This window comes from Canis aureus, chromosome 31 (genome assembly GCF_053574225.1).
Source record: "Canis aureus isolate CA01 chromosome 31, VMU_Caureus_v.1.0, whole genome shotgun sequence".
Taxonomy (NCBI): Eukaryota; Metazoa; Chordata; class Mammalia; order Carnivora; family Canidae; genus Canis; species Canis aureus.
This window is the reverse complement of record NC_135641.1, coordinates 37459341-37472705: the sequence shown is the minus strand read 5'-3', so window position 1 is coordinate 37472705 and position 13365 is coordinate 37459341. Positions and strand designations below refer to the sequence as shown.

Genomic DNA, 13365 nt, shown 5'->3' with positions numbered 1-13365 from the left:
GTTACTCAACTTGGATTCACACCTGAAGAATTTCTGAACGAGGAATACCTGGGCTCCGCTTCCAGGCACTCTGGATGACCAGCACTGGGGGGTAGTCTGGGCTTCAGGATTTATTTTAAATCCTCAGGTGTTTCTAAAGTGCAGCTAAGATTTAGATTAAGTTAAAAGAAGGAAAGAGTAATGTTCCTGCCCCAACATCTCCCTACCAGATGGTAAATTACAATTTAAATTCTGGGATTTCTAGATAAGGCTTGGCAAGAGAAATGCTCCCTGGCTCCTCTGATGATTAAAACAAGTCTCAGACCAACTCAGCAAAGCAAATATTTATAGGTAACCAGAACAGACATTAAGCTTCCCTGAAGTCTTCATCAAGGCCCAGATCCCCATCCTTTAGGCCTTCTAGACAGGCAAAAGGTGTGAAAGAGTTGCTCAGGACCAATCCTATAATATCCCAGGCACAGGATGGAGCTAAATTTCTGGCCAGATCCTGTGCCTGATAAGCTTACGAGGCCCATGTCTTCCTGCAATGGGCGCTAGGTTTACCAGGTGCACGGACCTCTCTTGGGCTGGGGGGAGGGGTCAGTACCTGTACAGCTCACCCACCTATTTTGAATACAGTTCATTCATTTCTAGAATGAAAAAAAAAAAAAAGCATCTTTAATACCCATGGTACTAACAAAACAATGCTGCTTTAAGTGAAGAGAGTAAAAGATCTTGTGGTAGTGGTCTCTGGAGTATGAGACCACCAGTTTCCCAGCCCTGGATGCATATTAGAGCCACCAGAGAAACTTTTTTAAAAGAGCCCTGTCCTGACCCTGGTCTAATCAAACAAGAAATTCTGACGGCAGAGCCTGGACATTGGTCTTTTTATTTTATTTTATTTTATTTTTTTAAGATTTTATTTACTTATTCATGAGAGGCAGAGAGAGAGAGGCAGAGAAACAGGCAGAGGGAGGAGCAGGCTCCATGCAGGGAGCCTGATGTGAGACTCGATCCCGGGTCTCCAGGATCATGCCTTGGGCTGAAGGCAGGTGCTAAACGGCTGAGCCACTCAGGCCGCCCTTTATTTTATTTTTTTTTATTTTGATTTTTTAAAAATAAAATGTTTTTTTAAATAAAATTTTTTAATTTTTAATTTTTAATTTCATTTATTTATTTGAGAGAGAGTGAGGGAGAGAGAGAGGCAGAGAGAGAACATAAGGCAGGGAGGAGCAGAGGGAAAGGGAGAAGCAGGCTACCCACTAAGCAGGGAGCCCTATTGGAGGCTGGATCCCAGGACCCTGGGATTATGACCTGAACTGAAGACAGATGCTTAACTAACTGAGCCACCCAGGTGCCCAACATTGTTTTTTTAAAAAAACCTCTCAACGAGTCATGATCACCAGGGAGTAGGGTGGCAGGGAGGCGTGATCCTAAGGGGTTGGACACTCAGTGGAGCAGTTTTGGGTGGAGAAACTCTTCTGGATTCTGTGAGAGTGTTACACAAATCTACAGACGTATGAGCACTCTCAGAACTGTACCACAAGGGGGACACCTGGGTGGCTCAGCGGTTTAGCTCCTGCCTTAGGCCCAGGGCATGATCCTGGAGTCCCAGGATAGAGTCCTGCATGGGGCTCCCTGCATGGAGCCTGCTTGTCTCTCTGCCTCTCTCTTTCTCTCTCTCTGTCTCTCATGAATAAAGAAAGAAAGAACTGTACAACAAAAGAGAAGGTCGATCTTATTACATAATTTTAAAAATAAAATGTAACTATTAAATTCTTTTTAAAAGCCTCCACTGATTCTAACGTACAGCCAGCACTGGGAGGCCACTGGGTTGGATTCCTTCAAGAGATGAGCCATCTCAGAACCATCTTCGGAACATGTTTCCATATGGAAAAGTTTCCATAGTTGGGGCACCAGCAGCAGGAACTGCCTACGTTAACAAGCCGCCCCTGCCCCCCACGTCACGTATCTATGTGTATGAGCACACCCTACTATCTATGCTGAAGTAGTCTAAAGTAAATCAAAAAATAAATAAATTAAATAAAATAAATTAAAAAAAATAAAGTAAATCAAAAATACTCTAACCGTGAGATATAGCTGCCTTTTCCCCATTCACACTGGGGAATGTCACAACATCGCAGTGGAGAATTGCATGAGTCACTAGTTCTATTAATCTCTGCTCGTGGAGAAAACATTCATAATGCAATTGCTTTGCCTCAAAAAACACTGTTTCTCAAACCCATAAACTGTGGTTTTGTTTTGTTTTTTTTAATAGAATAACAAAGAATCCCAAAAGGAGAGGAGTTTGGCAGTTTAATTAGTTTCTGAGTAAAATCATAGGAAGAAATAAACACATCTCGTATCACAAAACAGAGTGCAGAGAATATGTGTTTATATCAATGACATAAAAGTTTCAAGAAACAGCTCATGCCTTTTCCGTTTTATTCTATTTCATGGCAGGGTTAGTCATGACTCGTTATCTCGATATCAGGAGGCACGAATGGTGAGAAAAATCACAGTGAAAATAGTCTGGGCCACTATAGCCATGTGTCTGTGCATCTTCCTGCCACGCGGCCAGGAGACACAGGCATTTGGCCCCTGGCTGTATCATTCTCAAGCTTTCTCAAGTTGGGCAAGTTTCTCCACTTTTGTGTGCCTCCACCTGCTTACTCATTAAATGGGAACAACTGCAACAGCCTGTGGGCTGTGGTTGGGAACCACTGAATCCTTATCTGAAGCACTCAATTCCCAAGTTCCTCTTCCCTCCCTTATAGTTAAGACTCACTCAGAGAGAGCCCCATGCAAGCCCTAAACTGTTTCTTAGCTTAGAGGCCACAAGACTAAACCTAACCTTATGGTCATTTTTTTTTTTTTTTAATGTTGAAAGTCAAGTTTTGTTTGTTTGGTCTTTTATATTATTTATCACGTTTATTTTAATTCCAGTGGCGTTAACATAAGGTGCTGTATTAGTTTCAGGTGCACAACATAGTGATTCAACAATTCTGCACGTGACTCGCCCCTCATGGTGATAAATGTACTCTTAATCCCCTATTTCAACACCCCCGCCCCCCCCAACCATCAGTGAGTTCTCTACAGTTAAGAGTCCATATGAGACTATAAGAGTCTATAAGAGTTTTATGGTTTGTCTCTTTTTTCCTTTGTTTTGTTTAACTTCTACACACAAGTCAAATCATACGGTATTTGTCTTTCTTGGATTGTAGTGTGGTTTTCTTTCTTTTTAAGATTAGAGAGAGAGGGGAAAAGAGAGAGAGAGAGAGAGAGAGAAAGCAGGGGGCAGGGAGGAGCAGAGGGAGAGAGAGAATATCAAGCAGACTCCCCCCCCCCCCCAGCCCAGGGCCCAACACTGGGCTCCATCCCACGACCCTGAGATTATGACCTGAGAAGAAACCAAGAGGCCGACGCTTGACGCTTAACCGAGACACCCAGGTCCCCCCGACTGTTTTCCTTTAATGGTGTGCGTGCTAACTAGGTCTTATATGAAATATTCAAGTATCTTAAAAACAGTATATGTAGTTTAATGCCCAGTGATTCAGGACAGTCTAGGCTGGAGGCGGGAAAGGGGTCAGGCAACTGTTGTGGCCACAGAGGACCGAGTCGTTTTGAGACAGACGGATCGGCCCCAGCACACCCTCCCTTTAAAGAACCAGAGAAGTCTCTCTGCTGTGGATTTGCTGGTGGCAGCAGGTAGTGTCCGAGGGGCAGGGTCATCCCTGCTGAGGAGCGTGTGCCGAGCAGCCCGGAGAAGGGGAGGCCGCACCAGCCCCACTGAGCCCTCGGCTCCCTCCGGGCCCTGGGGGACCTGGGGGATCTGGGGGATCTGGAGGCCCTGGGGGAGCTGGAGGCCCTGGGGGACCTGGGGGAGCTGGGGGAGCTGGAGGCCCTGGGGGACCTGGGGAACCTGGGGGAGCTGGGAGAGCTGGGGGACCTAGCCCGCCCGGGGGGTGTCCTCACGGACTCAGAGGCCTTCCCCAAACCTCAGCGGCTGGAAACATCTGCTCCACGGACGGAAATAGAAATCATGCAGGATGCAAACTAGTACCACGGGACGAGCCAAGGCAGCTGCCTTCAGGGCTCAGCTTCTGTTTCTGGTATTTGGGGCAGAGGCAGGGCAGGGGCAGGGGCAGGGGCAGGGAGGGACAGGGGTAGGGCAGGGACAGGGAGGGGCAGGGACAGGGCAGGGACAGGGAGGGGTGGGGCAGAGACAGGGCAGGAGCAGGGAGGGGCAGGGAGGGGAGGGGCAGGGACAGGGCAGGGACAGGGAGGGGCAGGGAGGGGAGGGGCAGGGACAGGGCAGGGGCAGGGAGGGGCAGGGAGGGGAGGGGCAGGGACAGGGCAGGGACAGAGAGGGGCAGGGAGGGGAGGGTCAGGGACAGGGCAGGGACAGGGAGGGGCAGGGACAGGGCAGGGACAGGGCAGGGGCAGGGAGGGGCGGGGAGGGGCAGGGAGAGGAGGGGCAGAGACAGGGCAGGAGCAGGGAGGGGCAGGGGCAGGGAGGGGCAGGGTGGAGCAGGGGCAGACGCTTAACCGCTTAACCGTCTGGGTCCTAGACAGCGTCCTCATTGACTGTGACATGCAGACCCTTCAGGATAGGCCTAGCCATTAGCTGGTAAATCTCTTCTATGACGACTTCAAGAGACGGCATTAATTTTACATGTATCTGAGAACCTGATATAAGCATATGATCTGGTTTAATGAGGAGGTGGCTCAGCAACCTCATCTGTATGGAGAATTGATGAATTAAGAGGTAATACAGTATTGTGTATATTCCCTAACCCACAATTTGAGGGGAAATCACTCAATTATTAAACTGCCTCCCTAATACTTTTCTTCCACTTAGAAATTATAATTATGCCTTTACCTTACATATGAAAAATTAATGAACTTTTACGTTTCAATGGCTAGGATAAAGATCTAGTTACCAACTTCATCTCATAGTCTTCTCTTGTGTCTTTCTGTTATTTCCCTAGGGATAGAGCTCCAGTCTATCTTTATAGGTGATGCCAACAGCAAGTAAGCTTTTCTGGTGATTCAAACACACTTAAGTCCCAAATGTAAAATTTGAAAAAAATTCCAACTGTAAATATTACTTTTGTGCCAACTGAAAATCATACATTTTTCCATGTTGCTTGGAAATGTACTTAGCCTCTTCAGTAGTATTTCTTAGAAAGTGAAGAAATAGCTAAAATAACAAAAAGTAGTAGTTCTAGGTTCCTATTAATAGTGTCATTATTTTTAAGTATATTTGAGTTGTGTTTTCAGTATTTAATGTACTTATCAAGTGATATCAGAAGCAAAGTCTAAATGAATCATTTTTCTTTGTCCTTCTTAGTCCAAACTGAAAATATTCCTGGAGTAAAAAGGGAGGACATGGGTGAGCAAATAAAACAAATGGTTCAAGTGCTTTTGTATAATCACAAATGGCTTTGTGCAGTTAGAACTGACTTTAGCAATTTTTTCTTTTGTGAACTTAGTCAAATAATTGCCAAATCCATTATTCAACAATTTAACATTTATTTAATGAATGGATTAACTGGAGCTTTTGAGATTATTTCCAAAGCCATTGTATATTTTTATGAACAACCAAGAAGGAAAGGTCATCATTTCGTAAAGATAACGGGAGGAGGCCTGACTTGTCTTTCACTAAAAGTTCTATCCAATTAATTGTACAATATGAGAAACCTAAAGCATTATCTTTCAGGCAGGAAAGAAATGGTCTATTGTTAATGGAGAAACTATGGTATTAGTTTCACATCACCATATAGCATCAAATAATTAACCGGCAGAGATTAAGTTTATTCAGAAGCTTAAATAAGCAATTTACACTGCTTTGAAAAGTGATTATTAGATAAATGAAGATCGTATATGTTTACAATAGAAAAGAGTGATATTATAAAAAATAGTTTTTCTGGTTAATGTCAACATAATTGAGGTGTCAGCAAATTTCTTCTTCTTTTTTTTTTTAAGATTTTATTTATTTATTCATGAGAGACAGAGAGAGAGAGAGAGGCAGAGACACAGGCAGAGGGAGAAGCAGGCTCCATGCAGGGAGCCTGATGGGGACTCGATTCCGGGTCTCCAGGATCACGCCCTGGGCTGAAGCTGGCGGTAAACCGCTGGGCCACCGGGGCTGCCCAAGGAAGGTGTCAGCATATTTCTACCTAACAATGAACGCATCCCAAAACTTGGCATTAGTGTCTCCATTAGCTTCTGGAGCTGCCATAACAAATTAGCACACGCTAGTGCCTTAGGACCATGGAAATGTATTTTCTCACAGTTTTAGAGGCTAGAAGTCCAAAGTCAACGTGTCTGCAAGGTTCATTCCTTCCGTTCTGAGGGAGGTTTGGAGGGAGAGTTTGTTCCAGGCCTCCCTCCTGGCCTCTGGTGCTTGCCAGAAATCCTTGGTGCTCCTTAGCTTGCAGCTGTAGCACCTTCCTATGTGTCTCTGGCATCACATGGTGTTTTCCCTGTAAGTCTCTATGTTGTCACATCAGCTTCTTATAAAGGCATGTGCTGTTGGATTGGAGGTCCAGTCTAGTCTAGTACGATTTGTCACTTCTGCAAAGACCCTATTTCCAAATAAGGTCACGTTCTGAGGATCTGGATAGACAGGGATTTTGAGGGACAGTCCAGTAGAATGTCTTAACCATTGGAAAGAAAAAATGAAGAGTTTAAGAAAGTGGCTCAGAATATATTTTTGGTATTCCTGTGCTTAAACCAACAAACAACTGTATTTGGGAAGTATGTTATTAAATTTTATCAGACTAAAGAATTAGGAAATAACTATTAATACTATATGCAGAAAATGTTGGCATAGTCTCCATACACATTATCGGAAAGAATCAATAAATATTTATTGAACATTTCCTATGCCCCAGGCACATCTTTGTAGAATATTGGTCTTTCATTTATCTGAACATTACTATTGATTAAAATATTCATTATATCCACTCTTGATTGCTTGTAATACATAAAGTAGGGCATGAATTGTTGGAAAAAGGAAAACAAGAAAGACCTATCACTTTTCCTCAAAAGCTTTCAAATAAAGGCCTACTTACTCTATTGTAAAGAAAGGTGCAGTTTGGTAAGTGAGGGTATGACAGGTTGCTACCTATTGGGCAGGTAGTCATGGGCAGGTTAATAAACATTTCTGTATCACACTTTATCTGTAAATAGGGATGGTGAGATGTGTATCTATCTCAGAAGATTGTTGGGAGGATTGAATGAGTATATGCATGAGAAGTGTTCAGAGCCATGCACGAATGAGGAAGCTGTTTATAGGTGTTAGTTACTATTACAAAAGAAAAAAAAAGCTGGTGCATTACCAACATTTAAGGATGATATGAGAGTATTGTGTAACATCTTTTTGGGACCCAAATATTTTCCATAAAATGGTTTCCAGAAAACATTGGGTAACCTGATGGTTATAAATTATTTATTTGAGACACCAATTCATTATTGGCAGGAATCGTTTGTCTGTTTTAAGTAATGAGTGGATACTTTTTCCTTGGATAATGTAATGATTTATTCTGGAGTTGAGCTTGCTGTTAAAAGCGAATCAGTGGAAAACTTAAAACACTCGAAGAATTTGAATTCTACTGGTGTGTTTTTGGTATATTTGGGTTTGAATGTTTCCTGCTGACATGTCCTGGGACAATGGTTGCGACAGAAGTCTGTACTTGTCTTCTTTCACCCCATAAAAAGAAACATTGGCCCAAGCAAAATAGGATCGTCACCTTGAGCGGACCCTTGTCATGGGTTTCTGTCCCCAAAGAAGAATCTCTTCTGCCACTGTTTACCTCTCAGACCAACTACTTCCTGGGATGTGTATTGACATAGACAGAAACATACCACCCTAGAGTAGTTAAATTACCCTGATTCTGATGTTTTCTTCCCCCCAGGCAAGCTAAGGCTAGTAGTGAAATTGAATGGAGCCTGGGTGACCCCACAAAGCTTGTATGAGTGCAGTTCTATCATTGACTATTAGACAGTGCCATTTATTTATTTATTTATTTATTTATTTATTTATTTATTTATTTATTCATTCATTCATTGACCAGCCATACTCAAGGGCATTTACGGGTAGGAAATAGTGGGAGGAAGTGAATTTAGGTGCTTAAGATAGGGACATGCAAAATCTATAGATTGCAGCTGTAATCCACCCAGTGTGTTCATTAAGGTACAACTGGGTGGAGAAATCTGTGCTGGACCGGCTTCCACAACTCCCTGGAGGGTGGCAAACCAGAGGTTCCATAGCTACAATTTTGCAACATCCATAACCTGAAAAAGAGGCCGCTGCATCCTTCTCCTATATACTTAAATGTGTCTTCAGTTTCTTCTATTATGCCTACTTCCTGCAAGTGATTTTTATGGTCCTTAAGAAGAGAAGGATAAGAATAAATTTTTACAAAATTAAACTAATGCCAGATACGAGTCTTAAGTATTAATTAGGAAAGCTGTAAAATATCATTTCCTAGGAGACTGATAAATGTTCTAGGTTAAACGGATTCCACGGTAAAGTAAGTTTGAGAAATAGGTTAGACTAAAATTGTTAGGGTAACCATATAATTTATTGTCCAAGCTAAGATACTTTTGAGACAGAAAGGGAGCACTATTGATAACTGTGCCAGAACAAAGGCATACAGCGGGATTGTGCCGGGCAAAAATTGATATATGGTCACCCGACTTATTGCACATCATATTAGAACCTTTAGAATAATAGTAAACGTTTGCTTAGAAAGAAAATAATGTAGAGTATTTTAAAAAATAGATATATGGAACATGTTGAGGGTCTGGGTGAAATAGCATTTGTGAAATGTCAGTTTTAATTGTGTACTTAGGAACAGTGGTTTCTGCATCCCCATCCTCATTTCAAATTTTAAAAGAAAGTACATAAAAACCAAAGGGAATTACCATCTCTATATAAATTTAAATGTCTATGGATGATGTTAAATTCTTTAATGAGGACTTTAATTGTGCAGTATAAATCCTTGGGATTAAAGGTTTCTAAGGATGGCTGATATCCTATTAACTTTTTAATAATGTTATAATACCCCAGGAGGAAATTAGGTCTGTCCCTAAAGAGCATTAGAACAGTCTGCCTATTTTGCCCACATTTTTATCATGGTGACTTTTGATTCTAAGAGTCTTTTACAATTGTTTCAGGAGAATGCTTTATTGTAAGTCCCATTTATTTGTGGGCATCCGATCATTTAAGAGCAGATTTCCTTGTTGCTGAACTATCCCTCTTATAGTGTTGGCAAATATTTCCAACTTTATAAAATGATAATGAGAGTTTAATGGCTTTCTTTACCTTCCAGGAAAAATGGTTTCTAGCACATTAGAGATACAGGACTTTGCTTTCTCTGGAAAGACAAAAACCAAAATTGACCCTAGTTCTCAAGATTTAATTCACCAGTGGTTAATTGGATATTATTCTCAGCATGTTTCAGTCTGTTTTCAAGGAGATCTAAACCCACTGATTAAAAACTAGCAAGATGAGGAAAGAGCAGAGAATCGTGGCCTGAAGCATGAAGAAAGTAGGACACTGTCGTTCAAAAGAAAATTAAGTCTTTCAAATAATGGAACAGCATGAAGAGACAGACTTGTGCTGTTAGCTATACCTAGAACACTGGCTTGAACCGAGGTAGGCAAAGGAAGGCTACCAGGGGGGTAAGAGGCAGGTGCATGGGAAAAGTTAGAGGTTGCTGGGGGAGAGTAAGTTACAGGGAAAACTCAGCCTGCCTTGGATTAACGGCTGGAACATTGCAGGCACTCCACAAAAAAAGGTCAATATTCGGTGAGTATTTGTTGAGTGAACGAAAGACTCCCAGTAATCAGATCTTCCCTCAGTGTTTTGCTAATGTTAACACATTGACTAGGAAATGCTGTTTGAATGTAGAGATAAAATGATGGTTTAGAACAGCTCTTCTGATTTTCTTAAGATCCTGAAACAGAGGAGAAGATAAAATTTACATTCCCTCCCTTTTCCCTTGAGCAAATTATTAAGATTCAGATTCTTTGCAAGTTTAGAAATGATAATATTTGCTCTATCTTCCTCACCTGTTTGTTTGAGGATCAAATGAGATAGTTGTAAGAATGTATTATGAAAGCATATTAGGTTTTTATTCGGAGGGAATATCAATGATTTCCCTTAGAAAGCCTTTTCTCATCCAGCAAGTGATCAAGTGCAACACAGAGGAGATGCAACGTGGAGACGCATGGTTGCCACATGCGTATATGCTATTAATGGAGCGGCATGAATCAGTGATTCTGAAATTTTCAGTATGCATTAGATTCACCCGCACAGTTTTACAGCATACCTGTGTCTATGTCTTGCTCCAAGAAATCCTGATTTAATTAGTCTGAATAGAGCCCAGGAACTGGTATGTTTCCAAAGCTCCCTAGATAATTCTGTATGGAGGCAGAGTTGAGAATTACCGTTTTAGACCAAAGCTGGGGTGGGGAGAGAGAGAAAGGAGAGGGAAATAGAACCTATTGTTTCTCCTGTATGAATTCAGCAAATATTTACTGAATATCTATTATGTAATAGACATTGTTCCAAGCACGGGGCACATATTAGGATTAACATAGACAAAATCTCTACCTTCTTCTTGAATTTTATATTCTAGTTGGGAAAGGCAGACGATAAATACCTATTTCATTGATTCTAAGACATCTATTTTCCATAATTTAAAATCTCTAGAACTATTATGTAGCTCATAGTGGATACATAAGAAAGCATGGCAACATAATAGTTATTAGGCAGTTTAGTGGTAAATAGAGCAATGGCACTTATCATTTTGGAGATCTGAGTTTTAATGGAATATAATAATAAAATTCTAGATAGAGTTAAGGGAGATGAACCTCTCCATAATCAACAAAACATCATCCTTTAATCCAAAAGTTGAAAATCTTAATTAACATAATCTTAATTAACAAAGCAATCCTTAATAAACTATCAACCTAAATAAACACCGTGATCTCTTCAGCAAGGTTTCACTTCCCTGGATCAGCACCATAATGCTTTCAGGAATTTTAAATATTTTACTGAACAAATACTGTGAACTTTTTCAGTGTATGTTATCAGTTTTGAGACTCAATTATCCATGAGTTTCTCCACATCTTGAGAAGTGAGGCATTGACTACGTCTTGTTTCAACTATCGTTTAAAGGATGTTTGTATAGCAAACAGCCTTGGAAGAAAGAGGTAGTATTCCTCTCCAAAGCAAAGGGCAGGCGTGCTTACTGTAAAGTGTAATAAAGATAATGTGTCCCTCTAAGACAAGGAATAATTATCTTATTTTCCACTGTAAAATATTCCAGTTCCCTAAGCTCAGGGTTCCTCTTCTGTAGACATCCTGCTGCATGTTCAGGCTTCATATTACCCTTTTTGCATTCCCTTTTGGGAAATGGGGCTTAGGAAACCAGCACAAAAGATGCTTATACTCTAGCTACCACTACTATTGCGATGAATAATAAACTATTCTGCGTCTCTGACCAAGAAATGTTATACCATCAATGGACATTCATGAAATTGTGGTTGGCTGACTGGTTAGCATGCAGGGAAGATAAATTTCAGACTGTTCCTAGTTCTTATCAATTAGTATTCAAATAGGCTTTTTTGAATTTTGCTAATTTAGGATATGGAGATGATTAATAGAATACAGTGTCCTAAGGGGCAAGGCAGCCAACATAAATACTGCTAAACGTAAGTAGTCAAAAGAAACCACAGCTAGGAGACTGAGGGCAGTTTCCCCAATGAAAAGTCATAATCTCTGGCCTGACTTCTAGAGATGAGCCAGTTTTCAAACCCAGAACCCACTTAGTGAAATGAAGGTTGGGTTCCCAGGAAAAAGGGCACTGAAAGACGTGTGGTAGCAATTCCCCAGTATTGCCCCAAAGGGACCCACAAAGTAGCAACATACAATCCCCCTGTTGCAGTTGGGCTAGTTGGGAGTCAGATAAATAAATGGAATCTTGGCCCAGGTCCTACTCATAATAGTCCATAAACCACTGGTGGTCATTTTTCCATTCTGAAATGAATAATTATAACAGGTGTACCCAGCAGTTGAAAGAACCCCCATATTGATTGCCTGGTCTGTGGGATAAGAGTGGTCACAAGGGAGAGGCCAGTTGGAGCTCCCCTATCCCCTGCCAAAATAGTAAATCACAATTATTTTATGTTTCATGGGGGAATGGCAGGGATTATTTCTGCCTTTAAACTAAAGATGCAGAATTGATGGTCCCCATCATATTCTATTCAAACCAGAAAAATCCTGAAGGATGGGAGTAAATTGTGCCAGATGTGTGATGTCTTTGCCAAAACAGGATACCTGGATTAAGGTATGTAACATGCAGCCTTTGATATGGTGAATTCATCCTTTTCTAATCCTTTAGGAAGAGAGTCAGAAATGGTTCACCTTCACTTGGGATGGATAAGAGTATACATTTGTGATCTTGTTCCAGATCTTTGTTAAATTTTCTCTTCTCTCACAATATAGTCAAAAGGACCTGGGCTGTTGAGATAATCTTCAGGACATCACATTGGTTCCTTATAACAGTTATATGTTACATTGACCAGACATGCAAGAATTGGCAGATACATCAAAGACCAGAAAGGGAGGAAATAAAACCCTTTAGGTCCTCAACAGCGTAGGTTATAAGACTTCCATGCTCTGGGGCACATTGGGATATCCCCTCAGAAATAAGGAACCAATTGTTGTACCTCCCACCTTTTAGAAAGAACACAGTGCCTGGTAGGCCATTTCAGGGCTAAAGACAGTAGATTCCAGAGTTGGAAAATGATTCTAACTTAGCTACCGAGTGATATAAAGCCTGGGAACATTGAAGCTGGCAGAGGAAATACTTCAAGAAAGGAAGGCAAGGGAGGGGAGGAGAGAGAGGAAAAGGAAGGAGGGGGTGTGGGGGATAGGTGACAGACCCGAAGGAGGAGAGGATCTTACACTTAGATGTTTCTCACAATGTAGTTTTTTCTCTCAAAGTGTCTAAGCACTCTCTTCCTCACCATGACTTTGCCAAGGCTATCCTTTTACAAATTAAAATAGGCAAGGTCAGTCTAATACGGAGACATGACAACATTTCCAAAGAGATGAGCTGCTTGGCCCTCAGACATAAATAATCCATCCAATTTAAATATGGCTGGAAAGAAGAATTAGAGGAGTTTTAAGTAGATTTTTATGGCTGTATCACAGAATTATTTCTCACAATACCATTCTTATTATGAAAAATTAAAAATAGCTTAAGTGCTAAGGAAAAGAGAATAGCTAAATAGATTGCTGCATATTCAGACCTCGGGTGGGATACCATGTAGTAATTAACAAGACTGTTTAAGAAAAATGCTCAT

The 13365-nt window shown here is 41.3% G+C and overlaps 1 long non-coding RNA gene across 1 annotated transcript in view; it reads left to right on the top strand.

The window, feature by feature from the left end:
- The first annotated feature begins 4562 nt into the window (after positions 1-4562).
- Positions 4563-13365, top strand: part of LOC144302667 (uncharacterized) — an 86374-nt gene continuing 77571 nt past the window's right edge. Inside the window, exons 1-2 of the long non-coding RNA XR_013369650.1 lie at positions 4563-4747; positions 12271-12344. This is a non-coding gene — a long non-coding RNA (uncharacterized LOC144302667). The remainder of the gene's footprint in view (positions 4748-12270; positions 12345-13365) is intronic.